This window comes from Struthio camelus, chromosome 16 (genome assembly GCF_040807025.1).
Source record: "Struthio camelus isolate bStrCam1 chromosome 16, bStrCam1.hap1, whole genome shotgun sequence".
NCBI classification, from domain to species: domain Eukaryota; kingdom Metazoa; phylum Chordata; class Aves; order Struthioniformes; family Struthionidae; genus Struthio; species Struthio camelus.
The window spans coordinates 10448833-10472431 of NC_090957.1; the positions used below are offsets into that span (position 1 = coordinate 10448833).

General features: G+C 46.0%; 1 protein-coding gene and 1 long non-coding RNA gene across 4 annotated transcripts in view; one reads left to right on the plus strand and one right to left on the minus strand.

The window, feature by feature from the left end:
• The window catches only part of CALN1 (calneuron 1), a 177332-nt gene that overhangs the window by 131174 nt on the left and 22559 nt on the right, over positions 1-23599 (plus strand). The window lies entirely within an intron of this gene.
• LOC104146212 (uncharacterized) overlaps positions 939-23599 on the minus strand; it is a 33522-nt gene continuing 10861 nt past the window's right edge. Inside the window, exon 4 of the long non-coding RNA XR_694586.2 lies at positions 939-1178. This is a non-coding gene — a long non-coding RNA (uncharacterized lncRNA). The remainder of the gene's footprint in view (positions 1179-23599) is intronic.

Sequence of the window (23599 nt, forward strand, 5' to 3'; positions counted from 1 at the left end):
CATCAACTGAAAAGTTTCAGGACACAGTAACTTGACTCCCCAAAGCAGAGGGAGGCTATGCAGCACTGCTCAACCAGTTGACAACTGGTTGTAGTTTGGCAGAAGCTCCTTTAATATTGGCTGCTCCATCACTGCAGGTGCAGCCATTTGAAGACGCCGAAACACTTCTAATTAAAATCAGCAAGTTTGCCTTTTGTACTGTCAAGACTCCTCCCTCTCTCCTTCCCTCCCTTTCTCGCTTTCCCTCTCTTCATTTCTTTGAATTGGCAACTAATAAAAGGGAATGGGGAGGCAATGTAACACGAACCAGTTGCGTGCCAGTGGGAAGATTTGCCTCCTTCCAGTGACAACCACAGCAGCTCTTCAGGAGGAAAGCCATAACACGTTGTAATACCACTTAAGCATGTACATGTGTAAAGTGAAACAAGAAGGATCGAAACAACAGCCTAGCTATAATCTGAGTCACAAACAGTTTAGCAGCATGAATACGATTTAAAAAACATAAAAGTGGGAGTTGCTTGAAGTTCTAGTGCAAACATTTGCCAGATGTCACCCATTTGACTCATTTCGAGTCAAGGGAGAAAGTAGCTCACGGGCAAAGCATCTGCAGTAAATGCCAAGGAAGTGAGGGGGAAGCGAGGGGAGGGCTCACACTGGCGTCGTACTCGCTGTCACCCGTGTTTGTGCACGCTTTCAGGCTGCCGGTAGCAGGGCTGAGGTCTGCCTTGCAGCAGACAGCAGAAGAGGATGGCTGCTGCTTTATCCAGGGCTTAGGTTTCGGCAGAGCAGCCTGACCAGCTCCTGGGGGCCTGGAATTCATTACATCTAACGGAAAGGGAAGGAAGGAAATCTCCAGGCAGTGCAGTGCTGACACGACCCACGCAGAGCAATGGGCTGTGTGAAGGATTTGAAAGAAAACCTCCATTGAGCTGGATTTGCTACTTGCAGGTACTTGTTCTGATGAGCATGGGAAAGGCATGCTGCCTTATTTAACAGCCCCAAACTGGACCATTGTGTTTTTGGAAAACAGGTTTACCTGTGTAAATGCTTCTCCAGTCAAGGTCACATTTTGCAATTCCTTTTGCTCTGCATCTCTATAGTTGGAGACTCTGGTGTAGGATCACGATCGATGCCACTGACTCCTGTAATGAGCCGCCATAATGGAGTTTGAGAGCAATCTGCAAGAATTAACAAGCAAAAGAAATCAGCCAACAGCATCAAGAGCTGGATGCGTGGAGACTACTTTTGAATAAGAACACTGCCACTGACCAAAAGGCCAAAGTTTATTGGGTAACTAAAGCAAAACAAATGATTTCTTTATGTCTAATGACAATGTAATGGCCCGCCACTGTGATCTTGCTTGTACTGGGATTTTAGATCACCAGAAGATTCAGAAAACCACACTATGCTAAAAAATCCTTTATTCCTGTAAAACTTTCATCACCTGTAGGATTATTTCAAATACTTTTTTGCAAAGCATGGTGACTTATAATGAGCTAGAGCTTACACAACAAACTATTCAAAAGCAATTAGCTAGTGAAATTTATCTAAGCTTATTGCAGGGTCAATGTAAGAAGTCATAAAATTTTCTTGGAGTCTTGTCAAATTTACTTAGCCTGACAGGGGACATTGCCTGAATTTTCTTTACTTCCTCAGAACTCCCATGCCTCAGTTAATTTTGGGAAGTCTTTGTGAGCGCTGTTAAAGACCAGCTAACAGTAACGCCTCTTGCTGAACACAGAGCTGCTATTTTCTACCTTCTTTCAGGGCATCGTCTTCTGACTGTTGCTAGACTATGAGGAAAGCAGATTTCTCTTTGGTCTCCCAGATCCTGAGCATCTTAATTATATCAATTCTCTTATTAATTGACCTTATATATAAATGAGAAATTGGATTTTATTTCTGCTTGCTCCATGTTATGTTGGCTTGTCAGCTCTAATAGCTTTTCTCTTCCCAATATGATTTGAGAATTATGCATCAATACTACCAGCTTCTTAAAATTATATTATATAATGCCTTCCTTTTAGTTATAATCACTAATTTATGCATAGTACATCTGTATACACACACAGAGCAATAGGACACCCAGTTGCTGTTGGGATCAGCACATCTCTGAATGCAGTGACTCCACACTAGTGAGCTCACAGGGAGGAGGCTTCAGCAGAATTTACTTCCGTTCAGCTCTTGTGAGCTTTTTCTTTGGAAAATTAACAAGAACATCAGTCTTCTTCAAACAGAATGTGCAGGGGCAAAGAAGATGTTTAATATGGAAGGTGGTGGAATCTGTTGTGAATTTTTGCTACTTATGTGTAGATTTTACTCAATCAACTACAAATTTAAAAGAGCCATAAAAGAAGGAGGATGGATGATGTCAACAAATGTTCAGCCCAAAATGTAACCTTGCTGTTGAAACTGTCCTCCATTAACTGAATCTCTCCTGTGTGCCCTTTGGAGGGAGCTGCATGATCAGGAAGACAAAGTGCCATTATTTTGTTTCAAATAAAACTTAACGCTGTTTTCCCTCTCTGGGGAAGTACTGGTACCCGCAGACTGTCTCAATGGGGTGAGGGGAATTCCAGGCTCTCTCATGCTGTTCCACTTTGCATGAAAGCATTTCAAAAAGGGCAGCTGTACCAAAAAGTTCTGTAGCAAAATCATAGTCCTTGGTCTCGGAAGGATGACCTCTGTTTCCAGGCCTAGGGTGCTTGTTCTCCCGCCGGTGCAGGGTTTGGGGCCATGCACACGTCCCCTTAGTGCCTCAGTGTTCTCGATGTAATACAATTTATAGCACTTTACTGCCTCTTAGGAGAAATGCATTAGAGGCTTTGCAGTATGTGAGGTAGCCTGAACCCCTGGTAAGTCCTAAGGGACATATAAACCCCACCCCCAAGTGTTACTGGTGATCCAAGACCTCTGAGTTCCATGAGTCCTGGCAGTAGCAGCAAGGAGCCCACACCTACTCCCAGCTTTTGTTGATTTGCGGGAGTTGTTGCTGAAAATCTAAATATTAATTATGTCCCTTAGCTCTATAAAAGCTATTGGGAGTTTTGTGCCCAGCACCAAATTTTGCCACATTCTTTATAACAGCACTGCATGTTACTGGCGATGTATCATCCTGTTAATGTTGATCTTATCACTTGGCAGTTAAAACAGCTACTGATGCGTAAGCACCTGCCTTTAGCCAGATTTTTAATAGAACCAAAGAGCAAGAATAAATTATTTCATGTGACATCCTGTATCATTGGAACCAGCTCATGTAATGACATAACACACCTACAGACAACTATTTACGCGGCATCACGGGTAAATACCTGGGAGAGACTAGTCACAGGGTGAACTTGGGACAACCTTGCTAGCATTAAGAAGTAGCTCCGATGGGTAGCATCAGCCTGGAGTCTCTGCTATTTTAATAGACCAAGGGTAGGTTCAGGGTGGAAGTCAGCAGTGGATTTACTTGGATGGTACTTCCACAACTCTTTGCCAGTGGAGGCTGTGGTCCCACACCACGTCCTGTGGCTGTGGGCACCTGCTGGTTAGGCTGGGGCCACACTCGCTGCCAGGGTCCTACCTGACTCACAGTTCCTTGGGGCTTCCTGGGCTGTATCTGTGGAATGGCATCACTGTAATTTTCTTGCCTTTAGGAAGGTCCTCAATCACTGGTATAAAAACGATACTTTTGTCCATTTTGGCCTTAGCCTAGTGCATAAGGAGCTCATTCCTAAGAACTGGAAGAAATACAGAATGGCATTGGTTGAAATACAAAAGTACTCACCATTTTGGTAATTAATTTAGCTCTGGAAGTTTGGGCTTGTTTTCCCAAAGCAAGTTTCATTTAAGGAGTCACATTCCTCTTACTGGAAAAATGCCTCAGTGAAAACGGAACAATTTTGATGCCTGAGCTATGACACATAGGACAGACTCTTCTCTGTTCACCATCCCTATCTGAAAATTCAGGTGCAGCTGACATGTCTGGATAGAGAGCAAATATTTCAGTCTGGCTACACCAGTGATGGAGAGATTAATGGACAGAAAGCAGGCTCACTCTTAGTGGTCTGTGCAGCTATAGTGAACCAAGTTTCCAAAGTGGAGCAGTGCCTGGTACATTTTCAGCTCTTCATTTCCTTTTGTTTTTTGTTATACACATTTCATGAAATCACATGTTGCAAAATGGATGTCTCAGGGCAGCAAAGAATGGGACAGCCCAAGAAATTACTGCAGGACCACAAAGCAAGTGGTGCAGGCAGACTTCAAGGGTAGCAAAACCACAGCTTTGAATGCCCCTCGCTGAAGCTACACCAGCTAAACAGAAACAAAAGGAAGTCAGAAAATGAGCACATCAAAATCTAATGTGATATGGATTTCTCCCTCCTGAGGTATTTCAAAGCAATATCACACAGATGAAGTGCTCCAAGAAAACCATCAGAGATGCCAGGCTGACTGGCTGCCGTGAGTCAATCAGCTGGAACAGCTGGCCAGGGACCACAGTGTTCCTGCAGGAAAATCCAGCTTTTCAAAATGAGTTTTCATAAGAAGAAGGGAAAACAAAAAAAGTGGAAGTGTGACACAAAACGGATGGTCTGCAAACTCTACCGGGAGGAAGTGAGCCTGGGCAGCCCAGCACTAGCACCACCTGCATGTTGCGTCCTGCACATGTCTGCTACAGAGCAGCCTGCAGGTGAGGCTGCTGACAGGTTGGCTGTGCCCAGTAAAATGACTGCTGGTGTATGCCTCTCCATGGATATTCATTCAGCCTTGTCATACTGGCTTGTTCCCCCCAATAGTTAGCTGGATGCAGAACCTCACGTGTCCTTTTCCCACCAGGAAAACATGGGGAATTCGGAGGGAGGGAGTTTTTCTGGTTTCACAAGGAATTTTGTAACGCACTTAGGTGTTGTGAGCAGGGTCTGACTTCTCCAAAGGAGTCCCCAGAGCATGGAAAAGCTATTCTGTCTTCAAGCTCACTAAATTATCTACATTGAAGGGGAGCTTTGACCTACCAGCAGTGCTGGGTGGTGCCCAGTGTTTATACCTCACATTGCTTGTTGACGGGCATATCGCGTCATATACATTATATGCATTGCTGTTTTGGCCTGCCCAGGTCATTAACGTCTGCTACGAAATGCATCTTGTCCTAACTGACAGCAAGTAGGGACTGTTTGCCTACCGGTAGCTCAATAGGGTCTGTGAAGAGCTGTGCCAGGGGAGCCATCTCTTTTGCACTGCTGCTCCTGATTGCCGTCTCTGGGGGCTACTGCAGTGCAAATAAACAGTAGCAATGACAGGGACATGCCTGGCATTGATGTGGAATGAGATCAATTCACGGGAGCCGGCAAACAGGTCATAATGCGCTTGCATTATGAGTACGCCTTCACGCGCTTAAATGCTGGGCTCGCACGGAAGCGAGGGAGCCGGGTTTGTGGTCAGCGAGTGCTTATGTACGTGCTCGACTCGGAGCAGCCAAGCTCTGCCGGTCCAGTGGGCGCTCATCAGGGAGGACTGTTCGATGTGGCACAGCTGAGGGTGATATGAATGGCTATGAAAGGCTTTTGCTGCCCCGACCTGCCATTTCCCCCCAGCTAGTTTATGCTGCAGCTGGATTGTTTGGGTCGAAATTCCTTTCTTCCTTTGCCTACAGAAACCAGTGGGGTTGCCTGAACAATCGCTCTGAGTTACTCTTGTAAACCAGGGAGAGATCATAGGGGAAAAACAGGTGGGGGTCAGGGATCAGTGAGGAAAAAGACCAAAAGGATCAACCTCCGTGATTCTGAAAGCTTAAAAAAAAAATTTCTGGGAGCCATCTGGGTGAGAGATGGCATGAGGGTGAGCAAAGCCCTCCTGACAAAGCAGTCTTGGGGAAGGAAAGCAAATTCTTTAAGAAAGAAGCCCCTGCTGTTTGGGTTTCATTAGCCCCTAACCTGTCATTCAGGCATCCTTGTGAAATGAGTAGCCTCGTGCCTACTCAGCAAGTTGCTTAAGCCCATACAAAAACACGGCCTGGAAACACTCTTCTTTAACTCAGGTCTTCCAGGCCCGCACATCTGGTACAGAAGGATTAACGTCACGGTCCTGGTTCCTCAGGTGTACACAGCCATCTGGACCGTCAGCCAGTATCACCAGCCACTGACAATTCAACAAAGTGCTTAAAACACAAATGTGCTTATGGTCCATTGACGGTGGTGAGATAATATTTGTTCCTAAAGTGCAAACAGTGATGCAGGGCTTTGCTGAACTTCCACTGTGTAGAAGAAATTTGTTTGGAATTGATGCTACCTGTGGAAGACTAAGCGCATGCTTGGGGTGAATCAGGACCAGACGAAACCTGCAGTTAAAGACTACATAAATCTCCAAGGCTAACTTTGTAGCCTTAATGTGCTAAAAGAACAGGTGCCTGAGGGACCGCCAACAAACATTTTTGGTATTGATTTAACTATAGCTTGTTTAGAGCCTGATGTAGCTGAATTGATGCGAGCCATAGAGCAGCTCAGTTACAGTGGCATAAAAGCCTTGATTTTCATGCAGCTAATTTTGGCCGTGAGGAAATACTATGCTTTCAGAGCAAGGTAACTGCATTTGTAAGGAGTGTCTTTATTTCGATTATTTGACTTCTAAACAGATGCAGTTAACTGACTGCAAACACACGTGCATAACCCAGGCTAAAGAGGAAGATCCTGAAACAACAGGCAGCTTTTAACCTAGAACGGTGTTTGTCTAAAAATAAGAATAAAAATCCCTAAATCAGCAACTATTTGCGTGGAAGTACTTGAGTAGCGGCGTCTTATACGCCACAGTGGGGCATGATACAGTAATAAGTGAGAATTTTCTCTCCTCTTTTCGTCTCTCTTTCCATGGAGGGGGTGGGCAGATGGGAGTGGAGCTCAGTTAAACCCACTCAGAGTTCTTTATGCTAGGCCCAGGGGCACAGTTAAACCTGCACATCCTGCTGAAGTGCACAGGCCTGGTCCCCAAATTGATTAAAAGTCCAAGCTGACTGCCGTTACAGCGGCTCTGGGTCATATAAAAATGTTTCATATGATGTGACAGACAGACCTCTCCATGCTCCCAGCTGCGGCCAGCATTAGCACACTGAACCCTGACCACAAAATTTGCGTTTCAGCCCCTCCTCGCAGTCAGCGATCCCACATGGGCACCATGCACGCTGCTCGGATTTTAGCAGCAGATCCCCTGTAGCCCCTCAAGCAAATGGCAGCTGCCTCCCCAGTCCCAAATGTCTTTCTACAGATAAAGGTCTCCACCAGACGTCATAAATCTCATGGCAGCCAGGTTGCTCCTGTTCCGGAGATGCCCCCAGAAAAGATGAACTGCTACAGCAGGGTGATGGCAGGTTGCGGGAGGGGAGGGCCCACTGCAGGAGGGGAAAGGACTTTCTGGAGCTGAAGTGCGACCCCAAGCAAGGAAGGGAACGGGGCCTGTCTGGCCTCCTCAAAAAAATCACTTTTGCAGCCAACCGGAGAGGGCATTTCATCCCCAAGAGCTGTTCCGTTTTCATTAGATCTGACCAAATAACCCCAAAAGGTTATTGTGCAGTGGCACTTAACGCAACAGGATTTGCATTCATTAAGATAAACAGGCAAAGTTCAAGGTAAATCCTAGAACAATTTCAACCACTCCTCTCTCGCAAACAGATTCACATTTGTACCATGCGTAAGTTAAGATCGTGAATTCTCCCAGGAGACATCAGCAATCCCATTTGACTAGTGGACTTGCACAGCCATTTTGTCCAGTGCAGGTTAAGATGTAAAGACATTTAGGAAGAAAAGGGAAAAAGGGTATCTTTGCTTTACAAGACACAGCCTGGTCCCTCCTGCGACCAAGAGTTACAATATTGATTTTAGTCTCTCCCTAAAGTGTATTATCCTTTTCTTTTGCACAAGAAGGCAGTTTTTAGCAGACGGGATGGAATGATAACGCTGCAATTGACCCAGGTCTCTTGGGTAAATAGTAAACATTAAGGAACATTTGCAATGAAACTGGATACAAGGACTAATGAAAGGTCAAAGGAGATCATTCCCTTCTAGACAGAAGGCCAGCCCAAAATTTGTGGTATTGGTACCCTTTCACCCCTTGCAGCAGACTCTTTTTTCCAGGAAGAAAATAGGTCAGAAAGGTAGATGCGATTTTTCATGCTCCCTTCTCAGGGTGTGCAATCGGCTTATGAGTCAGACTACCAGGCCTAAGTCGGAAGAAAAGACCAGCTGCGTTTTTCGCTCTCACTCTTAGGCCTCCAATTAATGAAGTTTTAATGAAATAGGGATTTAAAAATGAGATAGAATTTTCATGGATCAGTAACATTTTCTATTAGACCAGTTGCCAGGGAAAAAAACAGATCAGGCTGCTGAAGATGCATGCCCTTCGCCAGATCTGAAAAGAAGCTGATGACTCCAAGCGAAATAAGGACTGGAAACAGCTTAATTTTATTAACCAGTTTCATAATTTGGAGAGAAAGTAGGGTTTGACATCTGTACAACAGAGAAGGTTTTTTGCTAGGGATGAGGTGGTCCTGTGGGATGGGGAGAGACAGGTAGCTATTGCCAGGGGAACAGTGTGGTGGTAGCAGAAAGCAGCAAGTGGGGAAAGTTTTAGTGTGTCATAAAACTAATACTTCTGTTGGTCCATGATTTCCCATATCTGAGAGAGTAATGAATTTTAATTGGTCAGCTCTTCTTCTGAGAGTGTTTTGTAGCTCTCCCCTGTGGATGGGGATGAGATGAGGACCTGTGAGAGGTCAGAGATGATGCGGTAGTTTCATGTGAAACGTTCTCCCCCTAGAGTCGCTGGCCTTTATTGTCCTTCTGCTGAGGCATCGGCTGTTTAGCATCATCAGTGTTATTTCCACAAAAGTATATTTCTCAGAAAGAAGGTATATTAGGGATGGGGGTGTGCAGAGAGGCTGTGCTTGAAAGCTAGACAGCAGAAAGCCAAGGGAACATTTTTCAACACAGAATCTTCCAGGCCTGGTTGTACCTATTTAATGATTTTCCCTGTGGTTCCTGGTATAAGATGATGAGTGGCAATCAGGGATATACAGGGTTTGGGGTTGTTCTTTTTTAATACACAGCAAGTTTGCACATGTTCTCAGGTGGCTTGGTCAAAGGCACAAACTCTTTTCCCAAGAGGCAAGTCCTTACGGTTTGAGGATGATCTGTACAATGGTGAGATGTGTATTTTCCTTACAGCACGTGTCTCAGGGCAGGACTGTGCATCACAGCCCTTTTTTATGTTGCAGATGGTTGCTGATTTTTCTTGCCCTTGAGTCTGCTATGTGGATTGCCATTTTTTAGGTAGTTTATGGTGTCTAAAAAAAATTGATGTCCCTTGTGATATCATTTATAGCCAAAAAAGTTGCTATGTACCAAACATCCCCCTTTTTAGGGAATAGCCTGATCCTGTCAAAGATAGCTTTGCACCAAAACAAATTATCCAAATATGTCTGCGTACCTGTCACCACAGTGGAACAGGGTTGTGTTTTCCTTGTGTCGTAACATCAAAATTATCAGCTGCTTTTTGATTGCAATGTATTTTTTCATTGCTGATAAAAGGCAGCTTCACATCGTGGTTTGAAGGGGAGAGTGAGCACTTAGGAAAACCTTTTTTTTTTTTCTGTGCATGGAGCCAAAAGGTGACTGTGAGAGCTCAGACACAGAGCTGCACGTCGTCAGGAGCACGCAGTCTCATTTTTCTGCCACAGATTGACGTGCATACAGGGGCTGCAGCCAGTCGTATGCCATATTCCCCCAGGAATATATACCTTTTAGGATGAAGTTAAACCCAGAGACACAGCTTCACTTTCTTCTAAACCAGCCCCGTTGCTTCCCTGTGGCCTAGGGAAGTGCTGGCAGCAGTTCCATCAGTGCTCGTGCTTGAAACAAAACAGAGCTGCCCTAGTCCAGTCTGGTCCATAGGCTGGGACCTGCCATGGTGAGTTGGCAGGGCAGCTCTGTCTGCATGATTACAAGAGGACACCTACCCCTGCTGGCAACAACTTTTGGGCATAGGCTGTTGTGTCTTGGATTCCGTTGGCTGACAAACTCATCAATGTTGGCCTTCGATTTGAAGGCCATGGCTTGCACCCCAGACCCTGCCACACTTAGGCTTGCCTTCTCTCTGGTTCAAAGCATTGTTTTGCCTCCTTGTGAATCACAGATATGTCAATCAATTGTCAATGCATTGCTAACATTATGGAATGCAAAACAAAGATAGGAAAAACACTGGCCGTGCTGAGTCATGGGCTGGATCGAGCACAGCAGCAGCCACCACACCAGCAAAGCACCGTTTGCTGGATCAGGGAGCAGAGCTACCGTGTGACAGTTTATTTTAGTGTTAGAAGAGTCCTCAAGCATTGCAGAGCTAAAGATTTCTCTAATTCATGCATAACTTAAGTACAATTAGCAGCCCAATCTTACAGACCTAGGTCAAACTTCTCTCCCTTGAAGTGACTGTACTGGGACTGCCTCTTGCAAGATCAGGAGCTCAAGTCTGTTATTTGCCCAAACCTACTGGACCATTATGGACAGTACTCCAATCCTTATCAGCACTCAGTGCTGGGGAGACATTGATGAGAACCATTTTCACTTTTTGTTGCAAAACACCATAGTGCAGGCACAAAACGACGACCCCAGCAGGTTCACAGAGCCCAGGTTTTGCATTTAGCAAACTGTGTGCAGAAAGCCTGCATTAACTGTCCATCCATTCATTCAACCCCCTTTGCTTCCCTGTCTACTCAGAGACATATGCTCACAGCTGCAGTAAAAGATGCCCTGAAGAATCCAAAGGCCTTTTTGTGTTGTGATATGGCACAGACAAATCTGGCTATTAAGTGGTTCAGTCAAGTTAATTAAGGAATACGTGCCGAGCTAGTTGCATCCCTCCCCTGCGCCTCAAGGAACATGTCCTTCTATACCACACAAGTAAAGATCAGCCCTGACTCAGGGCCCTAGGTGCAGAGCTTGAGAGATGAAAAGGTCACTTCTTTGGAGGGTTCCTCTGCCATTGCATTTCCCCTGGAGTTCAAACATGCAGGGTATCCGATGCGGAGCTGTAAAGCCGTCACCAAAATGCATAAACCTTTCTCATCCCAAACCTAAGTTTACTACCAGACCTGCTACTTTTACTTGGCTTCACCTAGGCACTTGTATGCATCCTCTTGTGCCAGCCTCTGTTTCGTAGGCCTTGGCAGTCAAATCTGAGATGTATGCATGCTGCTGTTCCCAGTGGCCTCCCAAGCTTTACTGCAGCCTGATAGCAGGTAACAGCGAAGATGCTCGTTTTTCCCAGTTCTGAGGTGCAAACGCTCCATGCCCCCCTCTTTGTCACAGACCCACTGCTCTGACTCATGCATTAAAATTACTTTCCTAAATTTTATTTTTTTGCAGTGACAGCTGATTTGTATTTTCTCTCTTTTCTGCTCTGGCATATTGGTAGCTGGCAAGAGCTTGAAAATGCTAAGTGAATTGCTGGAGGGGACTTCAGAATTGATCACCTTGTTTTTACCATGGCAAGGAAAAAAGCATGTACTCATGGCAACCGAGTAACTTAACAGTTACTCTAGGCTTTAACTGAACTTTCTGCCTCGTGATCTTCAGTTAAGTTAATCTTATTTTCAAACAATGGACATTATGTGGAGAGCAAAGTGTTATATAAAAATAATTTAAAAATGCAAATAAAATAAAAGATAGATACACATGTGAGCATCATATGACAGAGAGAAGAAAAATCAGAAAAAATTAAAATAACTTACAGCCTTTCTTCACATCTTCTGACCCTTGGTACACAAACACTGGTTTTTCATACTGCTCTGCTCTTGAATTACTAAACTGAAATGCAAAAGTAGAGGGCTTTTTTTTTATTATTTTTCTGTCTCCTGCTGAATTAAATATTCATCTGTTTTCTTCAAGGTTTGAGACTTGTCTGAAAAAAAGAAAATCCATACCAGCCACGTGCTTGCCGTGTCATGGTATAGCTGGTCTTCTGCTAAGCCAAGAAGCCAAGCAGAGAATTTCATAGTCATGGATGCTCTTAGCTAGTGCCTCATAATTTCAGCTATGGGGTTTAGGTGGCAGGTTTGATAGACTTCAGAAGAACTCCAGGTCCTAAAAATTATGGGGGGGCAGGAGGAGGTTGTGAAATAGTGAAAAATATATCTTTCAACTGCTGCAACTGGACAGCTGACTGGTGGCCCCCAAATCGGTGGGCAGACCTCACAGAGCTGGCTGAGGGGGCTCTGGTATTTGGCTGTGGGCCGGCCTGCCTGTCAGCCCCTGAAGTCTATTAGTATGTGGATAAACTCTGGCGTTTTATATTTTTTATTGTTACTTCTCTTTAGGAAATGCCGGTTTGACAAATCAAAACTCTCACCTGGGAAGATGAATTTCTCATGCCTTATGTGACCTTCTTACTGTGAAAAAATTGCTTTTTTAATATTAAATGTCTTCCAAATGAGAAAGTTCCTGTCCTGAGATCACTTTCCTTTTCTAAAAACAGGCTAACCAGTAGCAGCAAACCCAGTGTGAACTAATAGAGGTCAAAATGAAACCCCAAAGACTGTTTCATAATTACCAAAATGAAATGTTTTTACTAAATACTTTTGGCTTTCTTTTCCTCCTTTATATTCTCAGATCATGTAGACTTTGCAAACATTGTTGTTTTGGCCCAAATCAGAAAGAAAAGCACATTACAGGATGGGAAAATCCTCCCTTCTCTGCTCTTCTAGTTTCATTAGGACAAAGGGAAGTACAATCCCAGGAAGCACCGTTATATTCCCTAAACAGGCTCCTATATTTTGCTATATAGACTCTACAGTAACTCTGCTGGATCTAGATCCACAGTGAATATCCAGGATAAAGGTGACATAATCACAGAGGAGGAAGTTATCAAATTATACTGAAGCAATTAAAATGAACAAAGCAATTAGTCGTGCTATATCCATATGTGCCACTGAGTGTCATTTTAGTTTTTGGCAGTGAGGTAGAAGTTGGTGCCTGCTGAAATACCTGCAATTAGTGCTGAGATGCAGCAGTCCTTTGGCACTTTGAATACTGTTGGGCAAAGCCCTTTGCACATGAATCAGCGAATGTCCCGGAGCAGTGCACAAGAGCAGCACCTGCACCTGGCGCCCTGGCCCAGTTCCACACCCATAATTACATCTTGTGCATTTTTTTCTGCGATCTGTCTAGGATAAAATCTCCCTTTTCTGAGATGTTTTGTTGTATCCTCTGACACAGCTGCTGTTCTTTATCCTAGAAACGACTGTGTTCCGGTGTTGGACTAAGAGAGATTTTTCTCTCTTCTATGTATTGTGCAGACTATTTATTTATCTTTAGGGGCACTCGTTTTGCAAGTTGTTATGGTTTTAAGAGGGCAGTGAATATAGTCAACTTGACATAAAGAAAAATAATATTTGACCCTAGAAGGCAACTAGATCAGTTCTGTTAGTGTGGTAAGTAGTTCTTCTCAGGTTAGTCACTAAAATCAGACACTTAAATCCACAGGTTGGCTCCTAAATTCAAATCACTGCATTTTTTCCAACCCTGCAAAGCACCTAAACAGTCTCTGGCCACTGAATCCTGGTTGGTGACCAACTATCACAGCCCAGCCCCAGGATGCTTTGCTGCTGGGAACTCGGTCAAAAGCTGTAGACCTTTTTAGGCCTTATCTGTCTGGAAAAGAGATATCTAAAGGGGAGTTAAAGAGAGGTCTTTGAACAGGGGTTAGTTGGGCACAGTCCAACACGAGAGCTAGAAGGCATCAGCTGAACCCATCAGCAAGCACGTCCCACATCAGCACTGCCTCCCAGTCACCTAGCACCCTCTTAGGTGGCCCTCACACTCATTGGCTTGAGCCCTGAACAAAAAAACTGTCAAAGAGACAGCAGAGTCCTGATCACAAGGCCAGGATACTGTGTCAGCATGTTTTTCCCTACTATGACTTCCACAGCTGAATCCAAAGTGCCCAGTTCTCTACTTAGCATCTTTCTTTCTTTGGTGCCTGCTCCTCTCCAGAGCCGTGAAAACAGCAAAGATTTTTGTCCTGAGAGCTGAAGAACCTCTCAAAGTAAGCAGCATGCACCTCCTCGGCAGGCACCTAGGGGTTTAGGTGACAGCAGAAATGTAAAGTTTGCAGGCACGTTTATATGGATATCTATGCACAGTGGTCCAGACTTCATCTCCCTCCCTGCCCTGGGCAGCCATACTGCTCTTGGCAATGGCCCGACACCTCAGCTCTGCATTGCCAGTGCTGGTCATGCAGCTTTCACACATCTGCCTCCTTTGGCCTGGAGACCTTCAGAGACTCTCCATCCAGCTGTCAGCCTTCCCTGTGCCACTGAGGAAACTCTGTTCGCAAGTTGACAGTTCCTGAGCATTAATTCACACCAAGTGCTATGCCCATTCCCAAGATATTCCCCTGTCCTAGGGAAGACTCCTTTAATCTCTTCAGAACCTGCAGGAAGTGATACGAATTCAAGCAGAAAAACCAAGCTATGCATACATTCCTGTGAAAGTGCTGCAGGAATTGCCCACCTCCTCCACACCACTGTCTGCCACAGCACAGTCCTCGTCTGCTGCACGTCGTCTATGGGATTTTATAATTTACAATAAAATTTAAGTTGAAATCTACAAATATCAATGCAAAGTAATTCATTTTTCAGAATACATCATCATATGAACTTTATTTCTCAAACCTTAGGTGGCTTACTCAGTCCCACAAAGCTGTGGATCATCAGCGGTAAGGTCCTGCAGAAAGGGCCTAGACCTCAGTGAATTTCATCTCCCAAGGAGCCCTGTGTCTGAACACAATCACAGAACAGTTGAGGTTGGAAGGGACCTCTGGAGATCATCTAGTCCAGCCCCTCTGCTCAGGCAGGGTAACTTAGAGCACGTTGTCCAGGACCCTGTCCAGACAGCTTTTGAATATCTCCAGAGATGGAGACTTTACAAACTCTCTGGGCAACCTGTGCTGGTGCTCTGTCACCCTCACAGAAAAGTAGTTTTTCCTCATGTTGAGATGGAACTTCCTGTGGTTCAGTTTGTGCCCATCGCCTCTTGACCTAGCACTGGGCACCACGGAGAAGAGTCTGGCCTCATCCTCTTGATGTCCTCCCTTCAGATATTTATACACATTGATGAGATCCCCCCTGAGCCTTCTCTTCTCCAGGCTAAACAGGCCCAGCTCTCTCAGCCTTTCCTCATAGGAGAGATGCTCCAGTCCCTGCATCATCTTTGTGGCCCTTCACTGGACTTACTCCATGTCTCTCTTATACTGGGGAGCCCACAGCTGGACACAATACTCCAGGTGGGGCCTCATCAGGGCTGAGTAGAGGGGGAGGATTGCCTCCATCAACCTGCTGACCATGCTCTGCCTAATGCAACCCAGGATACCATTGACTTTCTTGGCCGCGAGGGGGCATTGCTGGCTCATAGTCAACTTATTGTCCACCAGGACAGGACTCCCAGTCCCTTCTCTGCAGAGCTACTTTCCAGCAGCTCAACCCCCACCCTGTACTGATGCATGGGATTATTCCTCCCTAGATGCAGGACCCTGCACTTGCCTTTGTTGACCTTCAGGAGGGTCCTCTCTGCTCATCTCTGCAGCCTGTCCAGGTCCCTCTGAATAGCAGCACAGACCTCTGGTGTATCTGGTGTATCCTCCCAGTTTAGTATCATCAGCAAACTTGCTGAGAGTGCACTTTGTGCCTTCCTCCAGATCATTGAGGAATAAGCTGAACAATACTGGACCCAGGACTGACCCCTGGGTGACACCGCTAGCTACAGGCCTCCAACTAGACATTGCACCACTGATCACAACCCTCTGAGCTCTGTCATTCAGCCCAGTTCTCAATCCACCTCACTGTCCACTGATCCAGCCCACACTTCCTGAACTTGCCTATGAGGATGTGATGGGAGACAGTGTCAAAAGCCTTACTGAAGTCCAGGTAGACAATATCCACTGCTCTCCTCTCATCTACCCAGGCAGTAATTCCATCACAGAAGGCTATCAGAGTGGTCAAGCATGATTTCCCCTTTGTGAATCCATGCTGACCACTCCTGATCACCTTCTTGTCCTTCACGTGCTTGGAAACGTTACCCAGGATGAGCTGTTCCATCACCTTTCTGGGGATGGAGGTGAAGCTGACTGGCCTGTAGTTGCTTGGGTCCTCCTTCTTGCCCTTTTTGAAGACTGGCATGACATTGGCTTTCTTCCAGTCCTCAGACACCTCTCCTGCTCTCCCTGACCTTTCGAAGATGATTGAGAGTGGCCTTGCAATGACATCATCCAGCTCCCTCAGCACTCTCGGGTGTGTCCCATGGACTTGCATACCTCTCGTTTGCTTAAGTGATGCCTAACCCAATCCTCCTCCTCCAAGAGAAAGTCATCTTTTCTCCAGACTTTCTCCCCGCACTCCAGGGTCTGAGATTTACTGGTAGGATCCTACCTATCAGTAAAAAAGGTGCCTCCCTTGCGCTGGCCATGCAAGAAATAGTCCTTCTAGTGATTGACAGTCCAGTAAAATTGGAGCCTTCTGCTGAGCTCGGGGCTGTCATCATACCAGGCGCTGCACAGTTGTATAAGGGCTACCACTGACATTCCCAAGCAGCCTTCAGCAGAAGCACTGCAGGTAAAAAGCTGCAGCTTTTTTGCTCTAGGGCCCAGTCACCTTGTGAAAGGGACCCCCCCCCACACAAAGGAGGAGAGTGAACACAGAGGCACTGTATCATCATAACGGCAAAGAAGGGAGAAATGGAGGTGCAGACTTGCAAGGGGACGGGGCAAGGCCATGGCAGAGTGGTGGAGAAAACACAAATCCTCAGCTGCCCTCCCAGGTTATGCTGAGCAGTGAAACAGAGCATACGTTTCTGCAGCTGAGCTCTTAAAGATTGATTTTTGGGCTATGTTAGCTGTGTAGGGCTAAAACATGGACTATGCCACAAGTGATGTAGAGCTCAAGTGGCTTTCAGGGTTTTGGGATCATCAGCGCCATGCTGCATTTTCACATTCAGATTACCCTGCTCCCTCCATCCAGGTGTCTTACCACCTAGATCTCCCCTCCAACCCCAGCCTTCTCCTTTTTCTTCCCACTGCACACCCACAGCTCCTCCATCCACCCACCAAGCATAGCCCCAGCCATGTGCAGCCCCTCTACTGCTCTTCTTCTTCACCTCTCCATTTCCCCCAACACCCCTGCTGTGCTCCTCGCTTCCCCTCTACCCGTTCTTGCACCTGAGGAGCATCCCCACCTGCACGCTAGGTTCCCTTAGGCAGCCCCGTGGCAAACTTCCTGGACTTCCTAATCTCTGAGCAAGTTCTTAGAATAATCCTCAAGAGCCACCTACAAAGAAATCGCCCCCCCTGTAAAGGTAAGAATTTATAGCTGCTCACCCAGGACCAGCTGAATCCATCAGTCTGTGCCCCGTGACCCTAAGGGACGTTGGCCAGGAAATGCAGGAAGCAATTGTAACGTGTGATAGGAAGGTTCCTTACTTCTGCTTAAGTGCTAAAGATTGATCCTCTGCTCAGACGTTTCGATGGATCAGGCTGAACTGTGTCCTGGCTATTTAATACATTGCCGACTTTTTTTAAAAAAAAGAGAATGGAGCCAGGGCATGAGTTAAACTAGGCAGTGACTGGCTGATATCCAGGCAAGGCAGACCTCTAATGGTGCAGATGCGAGAGACAAGGAGGGTTGGCAATCTTTATGGGCACAGAGAAGCTGGGTCAGGCACTTTGTGCTCCCCTGACACATCCAGCCAGGTGCATGCATGCATTTTTGCAAAGGTCAGATTTTGACTAAAACACTCTTGAGAAATAGATGTAAGCTATGAAGCTGTAAGTTGTGTGGATCCTGTTACAGGGCGAGATGTGTACACGTACAGTGCCTGGCTACTTCTTTTCTGCATTGTTGTTCAAAAATGTGATAGCTTTTCCTAGTCATCAGAGGAAGGAGGACTGAAGGATCAAATAATGGTCATATCCCCTTGCTTTCTGGGCTAGGCTAGCAGTATTGTTTGCTTTTTCAGAGAAACCATTTTGGCTTCGTTGCACGGTTCCCTCCAGCCTAGGGAATGTCCTTGGGGCCTGGCCAAACCAAATGTTGAAGCACATCTTGCGAAAGACCCTTGACCCAACTCTCCTCTAAGCATTTTTGGGAAACCTTTTCTCCATCCCTTCACCAGAATCCTAATGATGTAAACACATGGGGGAATTCAGAAATGATGTTTCTGAATTTGTGCTAGCTGATCTAATGCTGGAAGGAGCCTTAACACATCCTGCTTCTTACTAAGTCATGTTTGGTTCAAGATAATGTAACCACCACTAACCTGAGTAAAAGAATGTCTTTCCTCTGTCCACGTTGGCCACTTGCTAGTAAAACATCTCGTAATCAGGTCTCAAGGCATGCGGGCCGCATACAGCACCAGGGCTGCTGTTGTATTTCACAGCCATCTTTTTCAGTCGGCTCCTCTTTGGTTTTGGTGACCTTTACCTCAGCAGCAAACCTGACTTTTATTGGATCATTTATTCTCCAGCCTGCCGTAGCACAGAGAATATCTACATCCTCCCATGTCACCTTTAAGACCAGTTTCTAAACTCAGCTGTAACAACACTTGCACAGGGTAGCTAGTCTAACAGCTACTTTTATTCTATTCTTTCCCAACAAAGTGCAACAAGTTGCAATATTATCAAGCATTTGCACAGGCATAGTTTTGTTTGGACAATCTCTACAAGTTCAGCAGTTTAAAGCATTGTTTTTATAGGCCTGGACTTGCATTTCGGGCCAGGCAGACCAGAGGACTACGGTGAGCTAAGAAACAAGGAGGCAAACCTAGAAAATATATAAAGTTCGGTTAAATAGAGCAGCCTGACAAGTTGCCTTCGGTCTATCTCAGCTTTACTTGGTGTTAGACAGCAGTATTAAAAGGCCTGTTTGCTGCCTTGCTCTGATTTTTTTTTTACCCTGCATCTGCAGGGTCAAGGATGCCTCCGGTTTTCTGTAGTAGTTCTTGGTCTCACTGGTAAAGTTTTTATTAATTACTAGTGTTCTTCCTGCATTTCAGCAGTGTCTCACCGTCTAATCCACTTCTCCCAGCATCCTCAAAACATTTGTAACTGCTAAGTAAAAAATTGGTTTCCTTTGGCTAAAGGCTTTCGGAAGACATTCGGAGCAGGGCTGCATAGCCGGCTCATTTACTTCACTCAGGTTTCTGCTGCCTTCTCTAATTCAGAAGAAGCTTAAAAATTGCTACTCCAGGCAGTGATGCTGCTAGCAGTTGTACATGAAAAGTGGGGAGACTAGCAGTGGGTCAAATTCAATCTATTTTCTGAAGTAAAAAGGACAGGTTATTTTTGCTATACATTGCCTCTTCCTCAGTCCATAATCCTACTGTGCTTGCTGAGTGTCAGTTTTATTGTTATTGTCAAAAAATAGCAGCCCACGTTCCGTGCCTGTGAAGCTGCTTGACTGACACCTCTAATGTTGCAAGCCTTAGCTTTCAAGCAGCTAATACAGATCAAGGTCACCTCACATCCTTGCTCTGTTAGTGCCTGGGTCAAGATGTAAATGTGATGTGCCCTGCTCAACCAGAACGCACATCTAACAGTACAGGAACTGCTTTCACCCAAGGGGACCCTCACCAGGTCTCTCCAGGAGTGTGAACCCCTCTGCCCTTCCCCTGCGGAGGTGCATCTTGCAGGGGAAAGAATGAAGGTTGTTTTTTGGGTTTTTTTTTTTTTTTGGCAAAAACAGGTCTTTGGCACAGTCTACACATTGACCTGCCATGAAACCACCTTGTTATGCTCTCGTGTTATTATTGATTGAATAGGGGGGAGAAGCAGGATTGCCTGGAAATCTTTTGCCTACAACTTGACATGCAGACTTTCCAAGTCCAGAACAAGTCTCAGGTAATACTAGCTATGCCAGATGATGGATTTACATTGAAGAGATGAATCCATTGGAAACTTAATATCTTCAGGGCAGTCTGCAGCATCTGAAGATGCTCACTCCCAAATGGGAAATCCCAGCTTTAGCTCTAATTAAAACTTGCTAGTTCAGTCTCTGAGAAGCTCCCGCAAGACTCGCATCTAAGGTCAAGATGTTGTAGATCTGTTTATATATTCACTTTGATTGGGATCAGACCTGGAGCCTGTTGTCAAGACCTGGGAGCTTTAAAACTAGGAAAAAGAAATCATTAGAACCTGGTAATATGTACTTCATCCTGAGAGCATTTGCTAATTAAAAAAAAAAAAAAGAAAACCAAAACACTTCTCCGTGTTTCAGTTAAACTATTTAAAGTTAATTGAATGGGACCAGGATTAATATTCCTACTCTGTTTTCTGTGGAAGTGTTACTGAGATTTAACCTATCAGGAGGCCTATTTCTCTTAGCCCAGTTTAATAACAATTATGTCCTAGCTGTGAAGCACGGAGTTCAGTGAGGAGGCAAAGTCACTGACCCACTCTCCTGCTTAAAATACCATCTCAGAGATTTAAAGTGTGTTTCTAGTGGAGGACAGCATCAGTCTAATGCGGTGATTAGATCTAACAAAGGAGTCTATGTTTCTAGGCTTATTCTTATGCAGCAAGGACTATACAAGCATATTTCTTTGCAGACTGGTTGTCTGCAGCATCTTCCAATGCCAGACCCAAGCTACAGGGTCTTCACTGATTTGTTTTGGAAACATGCTGGGTGTACCAACTCTGAACTGGGTAGCGATGAAGAAATCCCATGTTTTGTAGCCAGGAGGTTTAAGACATCCTCTAAACCCACATGGGATACAGGTAGGGACATGGCAACCAAAACTAATGCTTTCCTCCAGGGGAGGAAATGCAGTCAGCATTGAGCACACGGTACTTACTGGTGATACCTTGGCCCTCCCGCAGCCCCTGGTCTGTAGACACACCCTAGCAGGCACTTGCATGTGAGCTGGGACAACCATACCTTTTAGGCACAATGAGTGCTATTAGCTTGTCGAATAGGCCAGTTTGCTGGGTAGCTCTAAAACCCCAGGTGCCCCTTGGTACATGACAGGAAATGCGCGTCTTCACCATCAGTAACAGTTACCAGATTAGGGGGTGTGCAGGGAGTAGGACAGCACATGGGGAAAGCAGCAAATGGTCATCTTTGCCGGGAAAACAAGTGTAAAAGAGCTTTACTTAACTCTCTCTGAATAAATAACATGTATCAATAAGGGCAAGGAGGTACTAAGGAAATCAGAAATCTCTTTGTAGCAGCACTAGTATTTAGAAAATAGTATTTGAAGCATTCTGACCATGAGAACAAAGGGACAAGTGAGAGCTTCCTGAAGAGAGCAAGAGCAGAGCACAACAATCTCCAGCTTTCAATGTATTTCATTATATTTAACATCAGACTGAATTCTGTTTTTTTAGGATGAAATGTTATTTTCTTCCCTGGAAAATGTCAAGCTGTCAAAACCTAAACTGGTCCCTGGAAGTATATTGACTCTAGGTAGAGGGATGTGGATCGGGGAGGTCAGGCTTGCAGTTCACCAAGAGAGAACTGCGGAAGGCACCCCAGAGTTGCTCTCAAGAGCTATCCTCAAGGCACTTTGCCCTGCAGTTGTGCTTTGTGGCTCCTCAAAGTGGCTGGCTTTCTTCCTCTTCAGTACATGACAGGCTCAGGGCTGGCTCTGAAATGTTTCTGAAAGGTTGAAAAGGAATTGGTGGGAATCTGTGGTTTCCGAACATCCAGCTTCATTTCCTCTTTTATTTATTCTTCCTCCTCCTTGTCTGTGTAGTCAGAACGGTTTCCCACCCTAAGCTCCCAGCCTGTGACCATATTGTCCCGCTCCCTGGCTCCCATGGGAGCAGCCTGGCATCAGTCCTGCTCCAACTGAAGGCTGCAGAGAGGAGTTCAGGTCTGGCTAGTTCTTTACTGTCCTGGGTTTCAGGATGGCAGACAGGCTGGGGAAGGGCACATGCACTCACACCTCACATGCAGGCTTACCGAGACCACAGTGCTTTGGCATGGTCTTGTTCCACGTGGGCAGGAGCAGGGCCAAGCCTCTGCCATCTGCACTCCCATCCCACACCGACATGAGACCTCAGCATGAAGAAGAGGCTTTGCAGCCTTGCGGGTTACCTTCCCCAAGAGAGGAGCTGGTTACCTGAGTCCACAACCTCTATTTTTACATACCGGGAAGCCCAGCAGGTCTCCTGCATTCACTGGAGCCGTTCTCACGCAGCAAAGCTTGCAGCCATCAAGGCCATCAAACTCAACATCAGACACCTTTGGGCGCTGATGGGGTGCTGCCCAAAGCATTGAGACAACTACCCAAGAGGCCTCTCAGTTCCAGCAAGGGCATGTTCCTGGCTCATCTGAACAGAGGCTATTGGTTTGAACCTCCTCTTTCCCGTTTTTACAACAGGGAATGGTAAAGAAATATGTGTCTCACCCATGCGCAGGAAATTCTCGTCAGTTTGCTAGCAGATGTACAGAAGTCAGTGCCTCTCAGAGAACTGCAGACATCAAGGCTGTGTTACTCAATAGCCATCTGCTCCAGGTGGACTATGGGGGCGGCTGGAGGGGCACACAGTATCCATGGGCCAGTCTATGTTTTGAATACCACACTATTTTATAATGCAAAGTTAGGCCAAGTGCTGAGGGTTAAGAAGAGTTCTGTGAATATGCACTTAAATCTGATTTTAATTTATCAATGTAAGTACAATTTCCTGCTGGCAGAGCTGCTGCGAAGAATGGAGCAATCTCCCGTGAGCAGCAGCCAGCGTGGTAACAAACCTGTTACTATGGAAATGAGATTGTTACCCTTTCACATCTCCCCAGCAATCGGGGTGCTCTGGCTCAGCATCAGAGAAGCTGCTCACAAAGGATGTGTAAGCAAGCAATAACCGAGATGACAGCAACCCTAAAACCAAGGTAGGGCTGGAGAACTTGCTGCAGAAGACTCGGTGTAGGGACCATTGCAGGGCAGCATGGCCTGGGACACATCCTGCCACTGCTGAACCAACTCGAGCAGGTGGGCAGGCACTTGCAGCATCATGTCAGCTGCCCTGTTTGCAGTTTGGGGCTTAGACAAATAAGCAGCCTAACACGGGCTTGCTCCGCTTTCCACATCCAGCAGGATCCTGGCCCAGCTTGCAGCTCTTGGCAGGGTTTGGACCTGGTTCCTCCTCTCACGGCACCCAAACCTGCACCAAGCTGCCAAGGAGTGCAGGCCTCTCCTTCAGTGTTTTGTCCAGCGTCCTTACTGCTCAGCTACACACGTTTCCTGTAGTCTTTACCCTTTTTGTACAGAGAATGTAGGTGAATAAGTCTGCATGTTTACTTCTATAGGGGCACTGATTGCTGCCTGGCTTCTTGGCCTTTGGGCCCCACAGAGTTAGAGAGCGATGAAAGCAAGCTCCTGGCAGGTGGGAGTCCCGTGTGGGCAGATAGGGCCAAGCACAGCCTCATGAGTGATGGAAGAGCTGGCTGGAAAAAACACTCTCTGGGTGCACTCACTACTGGTAGCCAGGGTGAGCAGTGAGGGTGAAGCACTCGGTCCTGGGCTTTAGCCCCAGGCAGGATTGGAGTGTGTCCTTCTGCAGCAGCAGAGCTGTGCAACGTCATCTCCTG